The following is an 18,821-nucleotide window of genomic DNA, read 5'->3' as shown; positions in this document are numbered from 1 at the left end:
GAAAACTTCCATAGTTTTGTAGCCTTATGCACTGTCTATACTTAGTTATTTACAGATTCTGATGCATATTACATAGAAAGAAGTATTTGTATTCCAGATGTAATTGTGTACAGAAATACTTCAATGCATCTCTTAGTAGGATTATGCTGTGACTGTCACCTGGAAGGCTTTAATTTCTGATCTCATAGTATTCCGTGTAAACAAACAAAAAGAGCTCTCTAGAAGCGTGTTTGTGAACTGAACATCTTTCCTGCAGGAAAGGTGACAGGCTATTCTACTCAGCTCAGTTTCCTTTTGAGCAGATAAAAATCTATGTTTGCTCCTAGCAGTTTTTTACATTATTAAATAGTGGAGAAAAACTGCTTGTGAAATAATTAGCCTATTATTTTGTGTATACTTATGCCAGCATGCAAATTGACCAGACTTACAGGTGTATGTGGTTTATTGGAAACATTAGCATTTCTCTTTTTTTCTTTAAGTCTTTATTAAATAAAATTATAGTCAGTATACTTTCAGAGACTCCTCTCCTACTGTTCTACAGTTACAGCTCTTCTCCCCTTTCTCTTTGCCCTTTTTCTTTTTTTTTTTAATGAAAGAGAAGCAGGTGGTTGAGAAAACCAGAAATAGTATATAGAGATGCCTAAGCCATTAGTTTACATAAAAGGCTGGACTGTTAGGCTTTTAATTGCCTTAAGATTGTCAGTAATGTGTGAGATAAAGCACATTCTAAATAATGTATAAATGGTGAAAAACACGATTTTTACTTGTGTGACTACTGTTTCACAACTTATGAAATAATATTCATACAGAAAAAAAATACTAAATAATATTTTAATCATATGCAGGTTGGATGTGGATATTTTTAATACCTGCCTTTACTGCCTTGGGACATTATTTATGTTTTTTCTTGTTTTCTTTTGGTTTTCCTGTTGAAAAATACGAATGTAACAAATTTTATTAACAATACAGACTAAATAATACTGCACAGGAGTGAAACATGTTCTTTGGGATGCTTTTTCCCCTTTCATTTTATTATTTCACACTACCAGTATTCTGACACATGCTATGAATCAGAGCATACCCATCATTTTTCTTTGCTGTTATTAAGCTTCTGGCTATTAAAATGATTAATCTGCTTGTTAATAATATAACTACAGTTTCTTATTCTAACCTATTCCCCAAACACTCATTTGTTCCCAGCACAAAACGAATTAAGTTGTTTATGTGGTAAGATTTAAGGATTGTTTTTTTGCCAGACGCTTGTACTGATGTCTTCCATTTTGGCTGAGAATTTCAGCGTGGAGTTTTTGTGTAATGCTTGTTGCTGAGGAGCAGTCCAACTGTTCATGGTACAGTAACTTCTGAAATGTCGTAATCCATTAGGCCAGTCAGCTTGACTTCAGCGCCCAGGAAGCGGATGGAGCAGCTCATCCTGAGGACCATCACACAACACCTGAGGAACAAGCAGATGCTCAGGCCCAGTCAGCATGGGGTTATGAAAGGCAGGTCCTGCTGGACAAACCTGATCTGCTTCTATGACAGAGCGACCTGCTTATTGGATGAGGGAAAGGCTGTGGATGTTGTCTGCCTTGACTTTAGCATGGCCTTTGACACCGTTTCCCACAGCATTCTCCTGGTGAAACTGACTGCTCGTGGCTTGGATGGGCACAGGCTTTGCTGGGTAAAACACTGGCTGGATGGCTGGGCCAAAGAGTTGTGGTGAATGGAGTTAAATCCAGCTGGCGGCCGGTCACGAGTGGTGTAACCCAGGGCTGGGCGTTGGGGCCACTCCTGTTTAACATCTTCATTGATGATCTAGACGAGGGGATCGAGTGCACCCTCAGTCAGTTTGCAGGTGACACCCAGTTGGGTGGGAGTGTTGATCTGCTCAGGGTAGGGAGGCTGCAGAGAGACCTGGCCAGGCTGGAGCCATGGGCTGAGCCCAACTGGGGGAGTTTCACTGAGGGCAAATGCCGGGGGCTGCCCTTGGGCCACAACAACCCCCAGCAGGGCTACAGGCTTGGGGAGGAGTGGCTGGAGAGCTGCCGGTCAGAGAGAGACCTGGGGGGGTTGAGAATGAGCCAGAGTGTGCCCAGGGGCCAAGAAGGCCAATGGCATCCTGGCTTGTGCCAGCAATAGCGTGGCCAGCAGGGACAGGGAAGGGATCTGAGCCCTGGGCTTGGCACTGGTGAGGCTGCCCCTTGATTCCTGTGTTCAGTTTTGGGCCCCTCACTACAAAAAGGCCATTGAATGACTCGAGCGTGGCCAGAGAAGGGCAACGGAGCTGGGGCAGGGTCTGGAGCACAGGTCTGATGGGGAGCGGCTGGGGGAACTGGGGGGTTTCAGTCTGGAGAAGAGGAGGCTGAGGGGAGACCTCCTGGCCCTCTGCAACTCCCTGCCAGGAGGGTGCAGAGAGCGGGGATGAGTCTCTAACCAAGTAATAAGTGATAGGACAAGAGGGAATGGCCTCAAGCTGCCCAGGGCAGGGTCAGGCTGGCTCTGAGGAAGGATTTCTTTGCAGAAGGGGCTGTTGGGCGTTGGAATGGGCTGCCCAGGGCAGGGGGGGAGTCCCCATCCCCGGAGGGGTTTAACAGTCGGGCTGACCCAGTGCTGAGGGATCTGGTGGAGTTGGGAACGGTCAGGGTGAGGTTAATGGTTGGACTGGATGATCTTCAAGGTCTTTTCCAACCCAGATGATTCTGTGATTAGACCTTTCAGTCTACCTTTTACTAGAAAGGGGAGCAGGATGCTTGTATGCTGTATTGTCAGTAAGTTTGCTGATGTAGGTATGCAAGTGGAAAGCTTCCCGATATTAGATCTGGCTGAAGACATCCAAAATTACTGATTGCTCATTTGGTGTTTTATAACCAAAAGGTTCTGCTAGAGAGAGGAAAAGGAGAGGGAATCATTTGAATGTGTCTAAGACCACCAAACAGTTGCCAATTAAAGTTTGGATTATCCACATCTCCATGGTATTTTCATTCTACTGGTCTCTAATTTAGACTTGTACAGAGTATGTCCTTTCCAGAAATTTTTGTATAATGGAATACTTTCTCTTCAAATTGGGCTGTTTCATCATGACTGGTCATGCTAGCTGTTTGAAGATTTTCTCCTCTGCTTTGGCTGAATCTTATTTAGAAGGTGGGCTTGAAAAAGAAAACTGTTGTCATTTCAGGAGCAGTAACTTATGAAAAGAGTATAGGAAAAGTATGTCTCCAAGGAATAGCATTGTATTTTGCAGAAAGATCCGTAACAACTCTGAAGAAGCTAGAATACTTTCATAAGAATGAAATAGCTCAGTTGAGAACTACTGTGTTTATTAACGCAAATGGAAGCACCATTAACAAAGCTGTACTGTTGCTTATGTTTATTTCTTCACAAGACTGTGCACTATGTATCTCTACCCTCAGGCAATTTAAAAATTCTTTTGTTTTTTTAAGCTATGGAGTATTTGTCCAAGGTGTCATGACCAGAACAATGAGACTGGCCATGTCATTTGTTAGGGGAAAGGTTTATAATTAATTTGCAGTATTTAATGTACATGATGTGATCTCAGCTGACCTTTCAAGTACTACATGCCAGGGACCTACTTGAAGAGACTTTTGTTAAATGATGTTCCACCCTACTTCCAATATATTGAGTGCATTGCATTTACTGAACTACAAAGTTCTGTCATCACCCACAGGCACTGACACAAAATCATTATGGGTGAGGCGTGGTCCTATTTATAACGGGTGGAAATCAGGTCATTGTCTCTCTTGTTTACTGTTCTGTTTAAACTTTGGTTTCCATGAACACTCATGCTTGAGATTTGGAAATTTGCTTTTTGTTAGCAATTTTTACATATAAAAAGCAATAGCATGATTGTCTGTAAGGGAAAAAAAAACAAAACAAAACAAAACAAAACCCAAAGCCTTAAACTCCATGACTTAGGCTGACTTTGACTATGGGGGTTGTTCAATCATGCGGTGCTGCCAGTGTGAACCTACTGCTTCTGAAACTGAAAAGCAACATTTTTGCATGACCTCTTGTGAACCCAGATCATTCTGTTTCTTCCCACTTCAGGGCTAACTATAGATAGTGCTTAGGGTTGCCTTTGCTTCCCTGTTTAGCCTTGCCTGCAGCACGATCCCTACCTTCTATTGTGAATTGCCTATGTGCATCAGTCATGGACTGGTTATGCAACTTCTCTCCTTTTGGATTTTACTTCCCTGTGATGATAGTGCAAAGACAGAAAACAGTTTGCTCCCTTAGTTTTCTGTAGTGGAGCTATCTGCTTCAGTCTTTTGAAGCAAAGTAATGACATTTACAAATAACACGAGAGATACATGTCAGTCCATCTTCAAACCTTTGCTAAATTTGCTCGTTAGAAGCTGCATCCCGCTGGGCCCACATCAGAAGTCTATTTGTGGTAGTTAAGGTTTAGAGATAAAGAAGTGTTAGAGATCAGAATACCTTCCTTTGGTTCAAATGAGTCTGTATGTTACATAAAATGTTAAGAAACAGGAACAGAAACTGATTTACGTATTTATACACAAAACATGAATCAGTTAAATATTTCCGGCATAACAAAAAGGAACATGATGAGAATCTTTCGTCCTAAGGGGAAAACAACATGTGTATTGTAATTGTTTTTAACATTTTTCTGCCACCATTCCACTATTTATGGTTTTGATTTGGATGACCTTACTCTGGCAGTGTATTTATGTCAGACATCATGGCCTAGAGAAAATATTTTATATGTCGGAAGACCCTGGCAACTGTTCTAATTTAAGACTCTGAACGTTTTGGTATTTCTGTTGCTATTGGTTAGTAAATTAGCACTTTTTAGCTGGTAGCTTTTCTTTGAGCTGTGGGAGAGAAATGGTATTTCAATATTGTGCTGAGGGAGGGCTCAAGGAACAGACAGAACACAAATAATGTAATAAATAACAAAATTACTAAAATGGTCATGGCAATGCACAGTGTATTTGCTAGTTCAAAATGAAATGTTAGACCATTCTTTCTCTGAACACCTGTTCCAGGGAGAGAGAACTCTTGCTGAAATAACTTTTAAGTATTGTAAGTGTCCTCCTGTTTGCTCTTTTCAGTGGTGTGGTGTGATACAAAATCGTCTATTTTCTCCAAGTTTAACCTGAATCTCCCTGAAAAAATAAAAAAAAAAAAAAAAAAAAAAAAAAAAAGGATTAGTGTAAAAGCAAGGAATGGGGCTCTTTAGAAAGGAGGCACAATATGTGTCCACAGGAACAGTATTTTGTGCTGAGATGAGAGCGCTGCTCGGTTGGTGTTGGTCCTGCTCGCACAGAACACTGGGCAGCTTCCACAAGAGGGTGTCTGTACTCCCTTCTTAGTCAGGGGAGCCCCGAAAGCACCACTGAAGTGCATTTCTCTCTCATTAGGTATAGGGAGCTCCTGACTAAGGTTCACTTCAGAATAAAATATGTTTGAAACGTGTTATTTATGCTCATTGAGAAAATGAAAGCACAGCTTTCCCGCCTCCTTCAGCAGTGTCTCTGATAGCAGAAAGCTATTTTCAGTAATATATGCAGAACTAATTAGAAGGTAGGATACATTATGAAAATCACCAGGCCATATCCATTGCCATTATTTAAATTTCTGGGAATCCATCTAGGAGGGAGGCAGCAGATACACAAGAGAATGCACAGAGTCATCGTAACCCATGCAATCTGCGCATATCTTACACAGTCCCTAAAAAAAAAATTTGTTTAATCTTTGTAGGAGTTACTGAGGAGTAAGTAGTATCAAATAAATGCAGAAGTTTCGAGGCTATTTAGCTTTTTAACTAGTGCTTTTACATGGAAAGTGAAACCACAGTTATCTTTGAGCAACCGTAAGCAGTAGTAGCTGTAGGAAACAAGAAGTGAAAGAACAGAATTAGTGATACAAAAACTGATGTGCTATATTCAGAAAGAGAAAGCTGATAGATTTTCTTGTCGCAAGATACACCACTGATGTAAATGGACTTATATGTGCATAAGATGATAATCAAAGAGGAAATACATTTGAATCTAGCTCCATTTTACATAGTCTTTTGACATTAAAAACTGTTCTCTCTTACAGAAGTCACGTGACGATAGAGTTCTCTATGGAGACCAATCAATAAATCCACAAAGAACTTTTTAATCTCTGTTGATCCTGGTAGCATTCTCTGGCAAAACAAGCAGCCACAGTGTCTTACAGAAGACCAGCATGATTTCCCATGATGTAACAGGGTATGTAAATAATTCAGTAGAGTCAACTTCGAGATAAAAAATTTCTGAATAGAGATGCTCATGCAGGAATACAAATTCCAAGTCTTGAGTACTAATACGCAGTTAGGATGATGATGCAGGCTTTTACATCATGTGCAAAATAAGAAACATCCAAGAACTGGTTAACAAGTTGTGGCAATATGCATGTGGCAATCTAGGCCACTTGCATATGAGATGACTTTGGGAAACAGAATAAATTCAGGGAGGGGAAACGTGAATTAACCTTGGGAGACCCTATTTGGGAGGATATTTATAACATTATTTCTTTAGCAAGTGTCTTCTGCTGGCTGCATCTTACATATTATGAAGTATGAACGTGACTAAAAATGTCAATGAGTTGTGAAAGTTACGTGTGGCGTTTCACAAGTTGCAGCTACATCCCATGGTTGGGTTAAGTTTGACTAGTTTTTTGCATAACAATTTTACATACTTTCTTATTTTCAGTAAAAGTCTTTCTACTGTACAGTCTGCACTGACTTATAATAATGATTTTTAAATCTTTTTTTCTTCCCCAAAAATGATTGTGAAGTCTTGCAAAAAAAAAGGCAAACTGAATAAACATGTATCTGAAAGAAGAAATGGTTGGAACATATAATGTATCTGATTCCTCTTCCTGTGTATACCTAGGAAATGCAAAACCAAGACCTGCAAAAGAAGTTGTTAGGAATAGCCTGGCCGTTGTAAACATCTAGCAGAAGCTGATGAAAGTGATGAGCTTCAGTCTGTAAAATCATGAGGGACGATTCTGTTCCCATCAGCAGGAAAATATTCTGGAAGCCTGGCAGCATCTGTTACTTCTTAATTTTTTTTGCATGTCGTACTTTGTGCTGTTGGGAATCCTGCATAATTCTAGTTAAACTTGAAAAGCTGGGGGACAGCTTTGTGGCTTTAATAACCTCTGCTGCTCCTGTAAGAGGTTTATATTTGCATGCCAATTTAGCGTGCTTAATTTACTACTAAGATTCACTCTTCTCATTGTTTCACATATCCTGGCATGGACTAGTCACTCTTTTAATTTATTCCTTTGTTAGCCTATGTCCAACTGGTGAACTGGTAATCCCAGCAAAGGCTATCAAATGTGCCAAAAATTAGATTTTTCTTCAAGAACTAGTAAAGAAAGTATTTAACTACTTTATGATATCGTTCTCAGTTTAATGATGGATAAATCTAATAATCTGCTTATGGTGCATAGCTGTGTTTACTTCAAAGCATGCTCAAGATTTAGATAGAGGAACTTCAAGAGCTCAGGGAGGCAGCTCTTTGTTCTTTACAGGCAGAGAAATTGAAATAGGATGTCTGTGCTTTACAGGTAGAGAAATTGAGGTAGGGTGAGCAGCTACCTGATATAAATTGATTATGAACGTTGAATGTCTGTGATCAAGAACACCGGGTCCTAATAGATTCTGAGGGCTCTCCAGCTAACGGAAATTCTCTGTCTTCTCAGTGTGTTTAAGTGATAAAAGCAGTCAATAATAACACCGCAGCAATGCCTCACATCACTCTATTATACTTAGCTGCAGTTATAAACAATTTTTCAATTGTCTATGGAAATACAAACATGTAAATAATATTTTATTCGTTCTCTCAGTTTTTCTTTTTCACTAATTAAATACTTCACTTTAGTTCTGTGCTCAGTGCTTTTTTTCCCTTTCCATCTTTACCCAGCCTTTTCCCCTATGTATTTCATAACATGTCCTTCTTTATTGTGTCTTCCTCTAACAATAACATACCAGTGAGATGTGTAATCTTTCAGAGTGGGGAAATAGTTTTTATAGCCGAAAAATTACAAGTTGGAAAATAGGGAGGAAATGTTATGCATATTGAAAACTCCAGGAGTTTGAAGACCACAGACCAAGCTACCAGACTCCAATGAGTGTTTACTTAGCATTCATCCATTCTGATGTTTTCAAACCGGGGTCGGGCAGCATAGAGGATCAGCTCTGGATTGCCATCTTTACATTATTAGGTCAGCTCTTATATCTGTAAAAACTTCCAGCTGGAGCTTCAGCCTTCCTCACCTCTGGGACAAAACCAGGGTATTAGGTACACTGGATAATACATACTATCCCTGGGAGTCTCGTGAAAACATGGACTTTGCTGATTTTGTCGGCAGTTGTCACAATTGTTGAGATAGGCTGATAAATTTCACATTTTTAGGGCAGGTATAATAACTTTATTTTACTTTTTATCTGTTATCATTTTCATTGTTAGGATTACTTGTAGGCTTTGAAAGAGAACTTCTAAGAAAAAAGGTTTTAAGGGCAATTTTCTTCCTGTATAGTTCATAATTGCTTAATGATTTACGACAGGCATTTCAGTACAGGATGGCTAAGTGGTACCTGGAGCTGTCCGGATTTTTTGTCTTATAGCTGGAGTAACATTGCTTATATGCTTATGCCAGTCATTAGTGCAAAAAGGACAAAAGGCAATTCAAAGCCCTGAAATTAAAAATCATCATCCTTATAGTATTTTTGGTTGTCCAGACTGTTATCCGTAGTGTTTTCATGCTTGTCACTAGAAGAAGCTTGCTGGTAGCAGATGGAATCTTGCAGTGGTCTTACCATTCTTTTCAGCAATATGTTATTCCCATGTATTCCTGTTGTCCTAATTCCCAGGCTTGAACATGGTAGTATCCTGAATAATATATTTGTATATTTTCTGAAAAAGGTACTGAGGTGCTTGCTTTTTTTTTTTTTTTTTTTTTTTTTTACCTTAGCTGTCTAGACAGCACAAAGGTCTAGAGACAAAGCATGCACTGGAGGCAATGACAGAGATGTTGTATGGACGGAAAGGGTAAAGGCAGAAGTTTGGAAAGGGAAGTTGAAACCTGTAAATGAGATTCAAAGAGGAGATGAAATATGAGTGTCAGACAAAGCAAATGATAATTCCAGCAACCTTGTGGATACACTGGAGAACAAGGCAAGGATTTCAGGAAGGAAGAGGAGGCAGTGAGACAGAATGGTTTTTCTCAGTGTAGTCAAGAGCAAATAATGCCTTGGTATTTTTTTATAACAGATGTTCCAAAGCACTCTGGTCCTTGGAAATTGATTTGTGCTGCAGGTTACACTGATTATTTCACTGATTTGCTGAAGGTAGGAGTAGGAAAATATTTTTTTATTTGTAGACAGTCCTGCAAATAAGTGTTATAGCACCGTTATGTAATTAATGCCAAATGTGTCATCATGCCTTAGTCTCTGAAAGGAATTGAGGATGGATGCCTGTTTTCTCAGTGAATAAAATACCATTTCATCCTAATTAGACTCATTTTTAACTGAGGACAGTGGTTAAATTACGTTAACAATACCTCCCCCTTTCAATATTGTGACAAAGAGAACAGAACATAAAAAAAAAAAAAAAAAAAAAAAAAAAAAAAAGCAGAATCCATCTGCAGTGATTTTAATTCTCTGTTGTATGATCAAGTGAAAAACAAGTTCTGTTGAGCAGTTAGCAATGCAGATATTCAATGTGTCATTGTCTTCAACGGATAACTGGTAGTTTTGTTCAGCAATCACTGTGGGCAAATGTTTCCCATCATTGTTAATGCCAGGGCAGTTCCCGGCAGGAGGTCCACTGTAGTTAAAGCTTCTCTGCCTGTGAATATTTTTACTCTGTCTTTTAGACCCTCTGTAAACTAGTGAAGCATGTGCAGTTGCACAGTCTCCTCTCCGTTTGCACCAGCTTTGGCTTCACTGAGGTTGGCAAGGTCGGTAATGAAAAATGTCTGAGGTATGTGGAAGTTTTTGTTTCGTATCTCAAATCAGTCTGATGTGGTAACACCATCTTTAGAATTAAAAAGTAAGCCCGTGTATTAATTCCAAGTCCCTCCAACTTTTTCTCCCTCAAAAGTGATAACTCACTCATTGCATTCAATGTTTCTTAGAAACTGGGGCTGTGGGTAATCAACACGTTACGTTTTCTTTACTGTGTGCATTGCTTTAAATATGACATTTTATTCTGTGCAAGTACCTACAGTCTTAGGCTGTACTGAAGCAGCCAGCGAGCTCACAAGCAGTGACAGAATACTAGCCAAATAAGAAGTGAGCATAAACACTTTTAAAGCTTTTAGCTTTGCAAATTTATGGACTAAACATTTGTTTCAAGTCTTCAAAAAGCAAAACTGAGCTAGCTCATGCAATTTCTATGTGTACTTTTCAGCTCATTCATTTATCTTTATATCTGCTGACACTGAATTCATATATTGCCGATACGTTAAGTCAATTTTCATGTAGAGTTTGGTTTCTTTACTCATGAGTACAGCACCTTCTGCCTTTTCTTGTTGTGGAAAAAAAATAATCATTCTTATAGTGTCCTTTTGTGAGACCTGAGTAGACCTGAGCATTCAGAAAAGTAAGAATAAAACCAGAAGAACTGTAGACTCTGAATTACATTATGCCTTTCCGGTTTTCTATTTAAATTTTTACGTGTAATGTCAAAATGATACATTTTCAAAGTTGCAGAGGAAGGGGATATAAATAATTCAATTCGCTTGTTTTTTAAGTTAGTTTGAAACTGCTGGTGTCAGTGACCCTTTGATACGTATGAACACTGAACAAACTAAGAGTTTTAAAACCTATGATCTTGTTAAGTTTTGGTAAAACTTCTGTAAGCCACTGAGCTTTCCTTGGAGTAATTCACTAACAGGCCTCTCCACTTTGCAGATCATTTCCACTAGGATTGTTGAGCATTTTCAGCTGGTTTTATTGATAATAAGTTTAGTGCAAGCAGTACCTTCTGTTAAATCCTCCTACGTTACTGTAGGTATTTTGTCTGCTGCTTTTTTCATGTAGGGGAATGAAGTATATCGTTCATCCACTAGTTGTGTATCTATCAACCAGTTCCAGTCCTACATGTACCTTCTGTATTTTTCTTCCAGTTTTCGGAATAAAGTTGCTATAGACTAACTAATTTGTGAGCTAGACAGTAAGCCTATTATCCTGCTAGTGTTTGTAATTACACAAAATCCAGCTGACACAGGTGTAAGGGTGGTAGTTGGCCCAGCAAATTGTACTATGCAGCCATATCTAAACTCAAAGTGGTTTATGGGATTGACAGCAGACTACACGGTTCCAATATCAATTCCATGAGCCGTTTAGTTCCTTGTGATTGTTTCATAGTCTTTGCATGGTCATTAGTTGTGATTTGGGCCCAGTCCAAAGACAGAATTGAGGCTGATACCATGTTAATCTGTTGGCTTTGTAAAATGAGTTGCTGTGAATAGTTCGCTTCCGGGAGAGGAAAACTCCAACAAAAACTGTCAGGTCCTGCATTCTTGATGATAATTTCAGTGCAGAGGGAGAGAATAGATTGGTAGGCACAGTCCCATCAGGCCAGGACTGGAGCCTCATGGAAAAATGTTGGGGAAGAAACTTCATTGCCTTTTCTGCTTGTGTTAAAAGCAGACTTGGCTTCTAACATTATACTGCCATGAACTTAAAGCAGCGGCTAATTCATTTGGAAAGGTGAAACCACAGACAGTTCTAAATAAACCAGTTTATAGAAATGACTGCTTACTTTCCATCTTCCATCATATTTTAAGGGCACATATTTGATAAAGCTGAACAGCAATTTATTTCTTATATTTTAAAAAACTTAATTATGGTTTAGATTGAAAAGTACAAGCTCATCCTTTGACCTGGAACCCTTGATGGGAGCCTCTTGCAGGCGTTAGCAAGGTCTAGCCAAGTCATAACAAGAGACCTGTCAAGCAAGGACCCCCCCCTCTTGGGGTTTCCTCCTGCCCAGGGAGGGGGCTACTGGAGACGATGGAGGTGCCAGCTGTGAGAGAGCCTTGTGGGAGAGGATGTGATAAGAGATGAACTGATACAGGTTTTTGAATGAAAATCAAATGTCTGGAAACTGCCATTAGGTGATGATACAGTGTGTGAAAACAAAGGGGTCTAAGAAAAGCGTTATTTACATTAGCATTTTGGTTTGAAGACATAGCATTTGGGGGACCAAATCCCAGGGTATTGGATCAGTTTGCAGAATAGGTTTGGAACATGTGAGCTTGGAGAAAATTAAAACAGAAACTTCACTCTAGGTTTGCACCTCATTTGCTCCAAGCCCTAATGGGCACACTGCAGTCTGTACCAATGACTGATCCTGTGGGTGATGTAAAGCCATGTGTGTGGGAGACATTTAATGTGGGGACCAGACTAAACCTAGTCCAAAGTGAAACCCTAGAAAAGTAGACTGTGTAAGCATAAGGCTTGAGAACAAATTGTTTTGGTGTATGGATACATTCCTAATGTGCCCAAATTACTTGCTAATGTACACGTAACATATGTTGACACACTGGCAATTATTCAGTTCTGGTTTTATCTTTTATTCTGAGAATTACTCCAAATCTCTGCTTTAGTGCTTTCTGGTAGAAAAGCAACAGCTACATCTGTTTCTGCAAAACAGATTGGCCATGCATCTGCTCTTTAGTGAAAAGTCTCCAGTAGAATTCTCAGTCTCCCACCCAAACATAGATTCAGGAAAGGACACACCAAACCTGCCGAAAAATCCTGGATTTAAGTCTTTTGTAATTTTAGAGCTGGAAAGATTAACATCGCAAAGACACAATGGAACTGTGTCATCCTCAAGATTCCCGAACATATCATTCATTCCCCTACTCATCATTCTATTTTTCCCTCACATTTTAGGTGATTCATTTAATCAGACAGAAGAGAACAAAACAGGCAGAAATCAATCTGTCTGCACAGAAGCTATTTTTATTCAAAACTGTTTAGAATAGCACACACTTTTTCCTGAAATGTGTTCAAAGATCGTAATTTATACGACAGAATGGTGAATGTGCCCATGTAATTTCTATTGGATATTTTCAATTTCAGAGAAAACAGGAGCTGCTTGAAAGCTAAGAATTGCTAAAATGATCAACATGCTATCACTTGAACTCTTGAAAATGCCCATAAAAATGACATGATAGCAGTGAATTAACGTTAAGTACTCTGGTATATAACAGGAAATGATGCTTAAATCTGGGAAAAACAATAGGTAGTAAGAGTTTTTATATCTGGGAAGGATTTCCTTGTTTTATTTTTTGCTTTTAGACATGGCATGAATTCTACTGAAACATGTGGAGCAGTTTTAGTGATTTACATATCTGAGAATTTTCCCTGGTGACAAAAATAGCAGGAATTTCATTTTTAAAACTTAAGTAAGATGCTACCTAATCTGATTGCAGGGGCTACAGAAACTTTTATTTCTACCTACTGCATTCAGATCTATTAAACTGTAATATTCCGCAATCAGATGCGTAACGATGCTTCTGGTTTTCAAAGCCAAATGAATCACACAGAGATGGCACACCAACCGGGTATCGAGGGGCTTGCATTCATTCTTACTTCTAAAGAAAATTAATTATTATTTAAAATCGTATTCCCAAAATGAATCTGGGTGTGTAATCTGTTTGTGTCAGAACAACAGCAGTGGCATGAGCAGAAGTTCTAATTGTTAAATCTTAATTCCCTCTGTCTCTGGGTACTATTTGAAATACTTAGGATATGCCATCTATTTTCATTAAAACTGTTCATCTGAAATCTGCTTACAGTTCTTCTCTAGTAGAGTTTTGAATACACCATTCACAACTACTTCCTGGCAGTGCTATCTCGTTATTAACAGTCTGCCTTTTCTGTTTGGCTATTCCATAAATAACTAAACTGGCCAAACCCCTCTGGGTGACAGATTTAAAAAAAAAAAAAAAAAAAAAAAATAAAAAATCTAAAATTCTGAAATTAATGTCCTGGAACAGGGAAATCAACAGATTTCTCAGAATCATACCTGAGCTATGCATGGGTCAACCAAAGGTCTGAAAACTCCAGTGTGACTGAGTTTTACTTGGGGGAATATTTTTTTAAAATGTAGTTTTCACATATATGTTGTTACAAATTATTTATGTTGATGAGAATTACTGTGGCGAAACCAAGCCCTCCGGGACTAGCTGTGTTTTTCTGTCTGCCGTCTTTGTGAAAAAGAAATCGAACTTACCTTTTTAGTTTTTCAGAATTCATGTTATGTTACCCAGTGGCACAAGTCCTTCCAGACTTTTAAACCTGCTTTGTGGTTTTAACTTAGTTTCAAGAAGAAAGTGTTTAATTATTAATGATTGAAGACACATAATGCAGAATTTCTTCGAGTTTTGCCATCTTGGATCCTACCACCTCATTTAGCAAGATGTTATATCATCTGAAAAAGAATACCTGCAGCAAGTACTGAAAGTGAATCAGTAATCTGAATTTCAAGGTCAATAGTACATTTTACGGCTAGACACCTCTTGGTGCTTGGCACTGATGGTCTCTGCAGGCCAGGATATGGGTTTAAAAAGACAGCAAGAGAAGAAACCTAACCATTACTTAATGACATACACATGGTGGCTGAAGACACAGTGCTACTGGGAAAATTAATCAATTCTTTTAGTCCTCTTATAATTAGGTTTGCAGTCTTCAGGGAAGAGCTATGGTTAGGAAGATAGAGAACAAGTGCTTCTAGAAGGAGGAAAAAAAAGCCAACCTTGAAACTCTTTCAAAAATGTGGACAAAGGAAAAATACCCATTAATTTATCAGCTTAATTAATATCTAAATATAAATGCCAACCTGGCCTCTCTCTGCAGTCTAAATACGCACTTTACTGTATTTTGCCTGCTGGTAAGAACTAGGGGCCATTGAGGCAGCTGCTAGACAGGCATTATCATGCCACTATTTCCTAGTGACTGCCAGTTTGCCTAAAGGAACCTGAAAGCTCCCCAAAAAGCTATGCCATTCCTGGGTTACGTCTTCACGTGGAAGAAAAAAAAAAAAATCAGAAAGAAATCACATCAGAATGTCCCATTTATACACCTAAAGCTGGGCATAGAATGACGAGACGGTGTGGTGGATCTGTTATGCAGCTTCCTCTTCACACAGACTAGTTTCAAAGGATTTGTGGAAGCTAAAGACTGAATAGCTCAGGATGGAGCACAGAGTGGTAGGATTTCTGTTGTTCCAGCAGCCCAGGGTCAGCAGCCTTGCAAGCTTGCCAGACAGTATTTTCTTTTCCCAAATTAGAAGTTGAATGTGCCAATAGTAGGTTTCCTGGTTAATTCTGAACTGTAAATTGAGGGAACCAGGTGCCCTGGCCTCATCCAGAGTCAGGATGGAGCTAAGCAGTGAGTTCACAGTATTTCAGTGCTGTCAAATTCAGCAGGAGGAACCCCTGGTGGCCATACAAGGGGTATGTCAGCCAGTCATTGGTGAGAGTACCCTAGAAATCAACCCTTTTGTTACAGCATCTGAGTTTAAAAGAAAGCTTTGTTTTTCAGAAATCTAGCTGATTAAAAAAAAAAGAAAAAAAAAAGAAAAAAAAAAGAAAAAAAAACCAAAACAACAACCCACCCCAGCACTGTGGGTGTGTGCAATATCAAGAAGGGAAAATGTACGCCAGAGTTAAAATTACTTTCTCACTTTGAGACCTCCTTCAATTATTAAAGAAGAAGCCAAATAATTCTGATACTCCTCTACTATTGGACTGAAACATCAGCGAAGTTTCTTTTTCAGTCCTTGGTGCAGTACTCCCGTGACACACATCCTCAGCCCAATCACTATCAGACACCCATTTGTTTTGTACATGCATAAAACGTTCGGGGGTATGGAATGAACGTTACATGTTGCATTGCTGTAGTCTGCTGCTAATATTAGAACAGAAGGAACAGCTCACTTCCTGGAGGCATCAGCAAGCTTTATTTGCAAATTTTTTCAGTGGTATCAGACATGTGGAATAAATTATCATAAATTGCCTGCGATTAAATGTAAAGTACCAGGAGGATTTGCAGTGGTTAATCCCTTTATTTCTGGGGACTGTGAAGAGCAAATTAAGCTGAAGACTGATACATAACTGGTTTTCATTAAAACTAATGCTCTTATATTATACTATTGTTTTGTTTAATTATGGAACATAATTTTAGAACTTATAAACTTCAAGAATAAGGCAGTTAACAATGTGTACTGGCCTATAACTGCTGTTATTCTGTATAAACCGCAAGTAGCTAAACTGATAGAAACATTAAGACTCGCTCTGACATTTCATAATAAACTAAATCTTACTTTGTACTAACATATTACATGGCTATGGCCAAAAGCAGAATTCCCCCCCCCCTAAATTCTGCTGAAAGGTAATCTTCTCTTTCCATATATTTTGATTTCAGTAAAGTTTTGTGATACAGTTTTGCTTTCCATTTAGCTAAAATAGATTGATTTCTGACATCTGAAAGGATTTTATGAGGTAAATGTGAATCTATCTATGTTAAAAAAACTCCAACGCCTCAAACAAAATGAAGTGAGCTTTTGTTAACATGCAGAAGAAAATATTGGGATTTTTTGGGAAGCTGTGCTGCTTCATACTTTTAAAAGGCACATTTGTTTGGAAATCAGTCCTTCTGCAGTGTTATATACTACACATCAATATGACTTTATCTGAAAAAGGCTCACTGGAATTACTATGGGTTGTGTGCCTCGTGTATGGCACAGAGTGAGACAAACATGAGAGAGACCAACAGAACCAGTATAGTGTGGAGATTATGTGCTGTGGTGTTCTTGGGTGTGCACCGATTCAGCCAAATGTCAGGAGAACATCTATTTCCTGTTTTTTTTAATTATGATTTCAGCTATTATTCGCTTCCAAAGATCATGAAATAGCAATAGTTTCTCCATGGCTATCTTTGTTTATTTTAGTTATTGCTTGTTTTGGGAAGAGTCAGCTGAATGGACTGGGAGAACCAGAGAATAGCTGTTCAGTGATATATGACTCTAAACTGAACCTGTTTTACTAAATAGGCCTATTTTTTTGTTGTTTTGTTCTTGCTATTGAGAAGTGAAACCCTGAAGTAATCCTTTCACAATTTATTTAAAGTAAATTCACTTCATTGTTACACTTACAATGCTGAAATGTGAATTAAAGATGAACAAAAAGAGAAAGCAAGAAGAGACAAGTTGATGCACTTAGTTTCTCATTTGGTTCTTTCTTTCTTTCTCCTCCTCCTTTTAGGTATCTACCAAAGCAGCAGTCCTCCCTCATGTTTGGAATGTAAATGCAGCTATGTCTTGAGATCTGGACAAGAGGTGCTATCAAAATGAGGTTCTCCTCCTTCAGTGGCAGAGAAGGAAGCTCTGAACTGCTGGTAAGTTCTCTGGGTCCAGACAGCAGTCTGATCCTGTTGGCTAAGCATGTTCTTTCCCCATGGTCCCTGTGAAGACACTGGGTTAAGTGAATTACCTACGTGCCTACAAGAGTTCAGAGGTAAACCTCTAAGCCTGTGGTTCCATGAGGCAAGGTGAGCTGATCTGGTGGCTCGCCACTGCTGAGAGAATCATCTTGTTCCTTTGCTCCCTGCTAACCAGATCCTTACTCTGTCTAGTCTAGCCCTTGGCAGACTCTACGAGCTCTTCAACCTGTTCATCCAGTATGAAAAGAGCAGGGTTTTCCTGAAACGGAATTGTTTCATGCAAATATTTAAATAGTGTCATGGTTGATGCAAGGGGCAAGGGTGGGACCATAGCAGAGAAGGGGAGAATGGCATAAGTGTGTGAGGAAACAGAATCTTTCCCCTTTTTTTGTCTTGCTTAGACTCTTGTGAAACTGCACCATGAGATACAGCTCTTATTTATTTGTGGTTTTATTGAGGAGGAAAAGAGAAGGGTTAATTCAGGTAACTGGAAAATATTCTGTTGTTAAAAGGAAGGTAAAAGGTAGTGGAAGAGCATTCGGGGATGCTTTGGGTTAGTGTGTGTGCTCCTTAATTGCCCTGTTTATAGTAAATATTCTTTTTAAACAGGGGCCAAGCTAATTAGGCAAGGTCTTTTTTTCAACTCAATGGCATTTTTCTGTGTGTCACACAATACCTTTGAAGCATCACTCCTGTATGGAAGGGTCAGAAGACTGGCATAGAAAAGAGGACAACGTGTGCCTACAGCCTTGACAAGGGAGAGCACTGGGATTGTGAGTAATCTCTGAGTTTGAAGGGTCTGATTTCCTTGTGCATGTCTTCTTTTTCCATCTGGAAATTTGTTTGCTGGAGGAATTTGAGCCTTTTCTACATTTGTCCAGGATTTATGGATATTCAGTAGATTAGGCAGAGACACTGCAGCTTGGAGATTCCAGACACATTCATGTTACATGTTCAGAACAAATACAGAGTGTTTTTGCAGTAAGCCAGATGGGTTTTGGGCAGCATCACAGAAGCGTGCTGTGAAGCTAATACGAATATTCTCCATAATTCCAACATGATCCAGAAGCACTGGACTTAAGTATTTTATAATAAGCATGTAGTTTTCACTGCCCATGAAATCTTGCAAAATATGACAGCCAAGCACTGCTGTAGAGAATTGTGGGACTGTGGCACACAGGAATAGGAAAGAGTGGAAACAAAACTCGTAGTGAGCCTGGCCAAAACACAAAACATACCACTTTTTATAAACAGAACTTGCTGAAGTATGCTGAAGGCTGTGAAGATCAGTTCAACAGAAAGCAGCTTTTCCTGGAAGGTAGGATTTTTTTTTTTTTTTTTTTTTTTT

At 39.1% G+C, this 18,821-nt stretch overlaps 1 long non-coding RNA gene across 3 annotated transcripts in view; it reads left to right on the top strand.

Moving 5' to 3' along the window:
• Positions 1–9,886: 9,886 nt before the first annotated feature.
• LOC113484144 overlaps positions 9,887–18,821 on the top strand; it is a 50,466-nt gene continuing 41,531 nt past the window's right edge. For 2 of the 3 annotated variants that reach the window (XR_003399163.1, XR_003399162.1), the window contains exons 1-2: positions 9,908–9,998; positions 17,296–17,428. This is a non-coding gene — a long non-coding RNA (uncharacterized LOC113484144). Of the gene's footprint in view, positions 9,999–17,295; positions 17,429–18,821 lie in introns of all 3 variants that reach the window. The other variant, XR_003399164.1, reaches the window with a different exon arrangement.

The sequence above is a fragment of the Athene cunicularia genome, assembly GCF_003259725.1.
Source record: "Athene cunicularia isolate RWA chromosome 10 unlocalized genomic scaffold, athCun1 chr10_part1, whole genome shotgun sequence".
In the NCBI taxonomy this organism is placed as follows: Eukaryota; Metazoa; Chordata; class Aves; order Strigiformes; family Strigidae; genus Athene; species Athene cunicularia.
The sequence above is the reverse complement of the archived record's forward strand: the minus strand, read 5'-3'. Positions and strand labels throughout refer to the sequence as shown.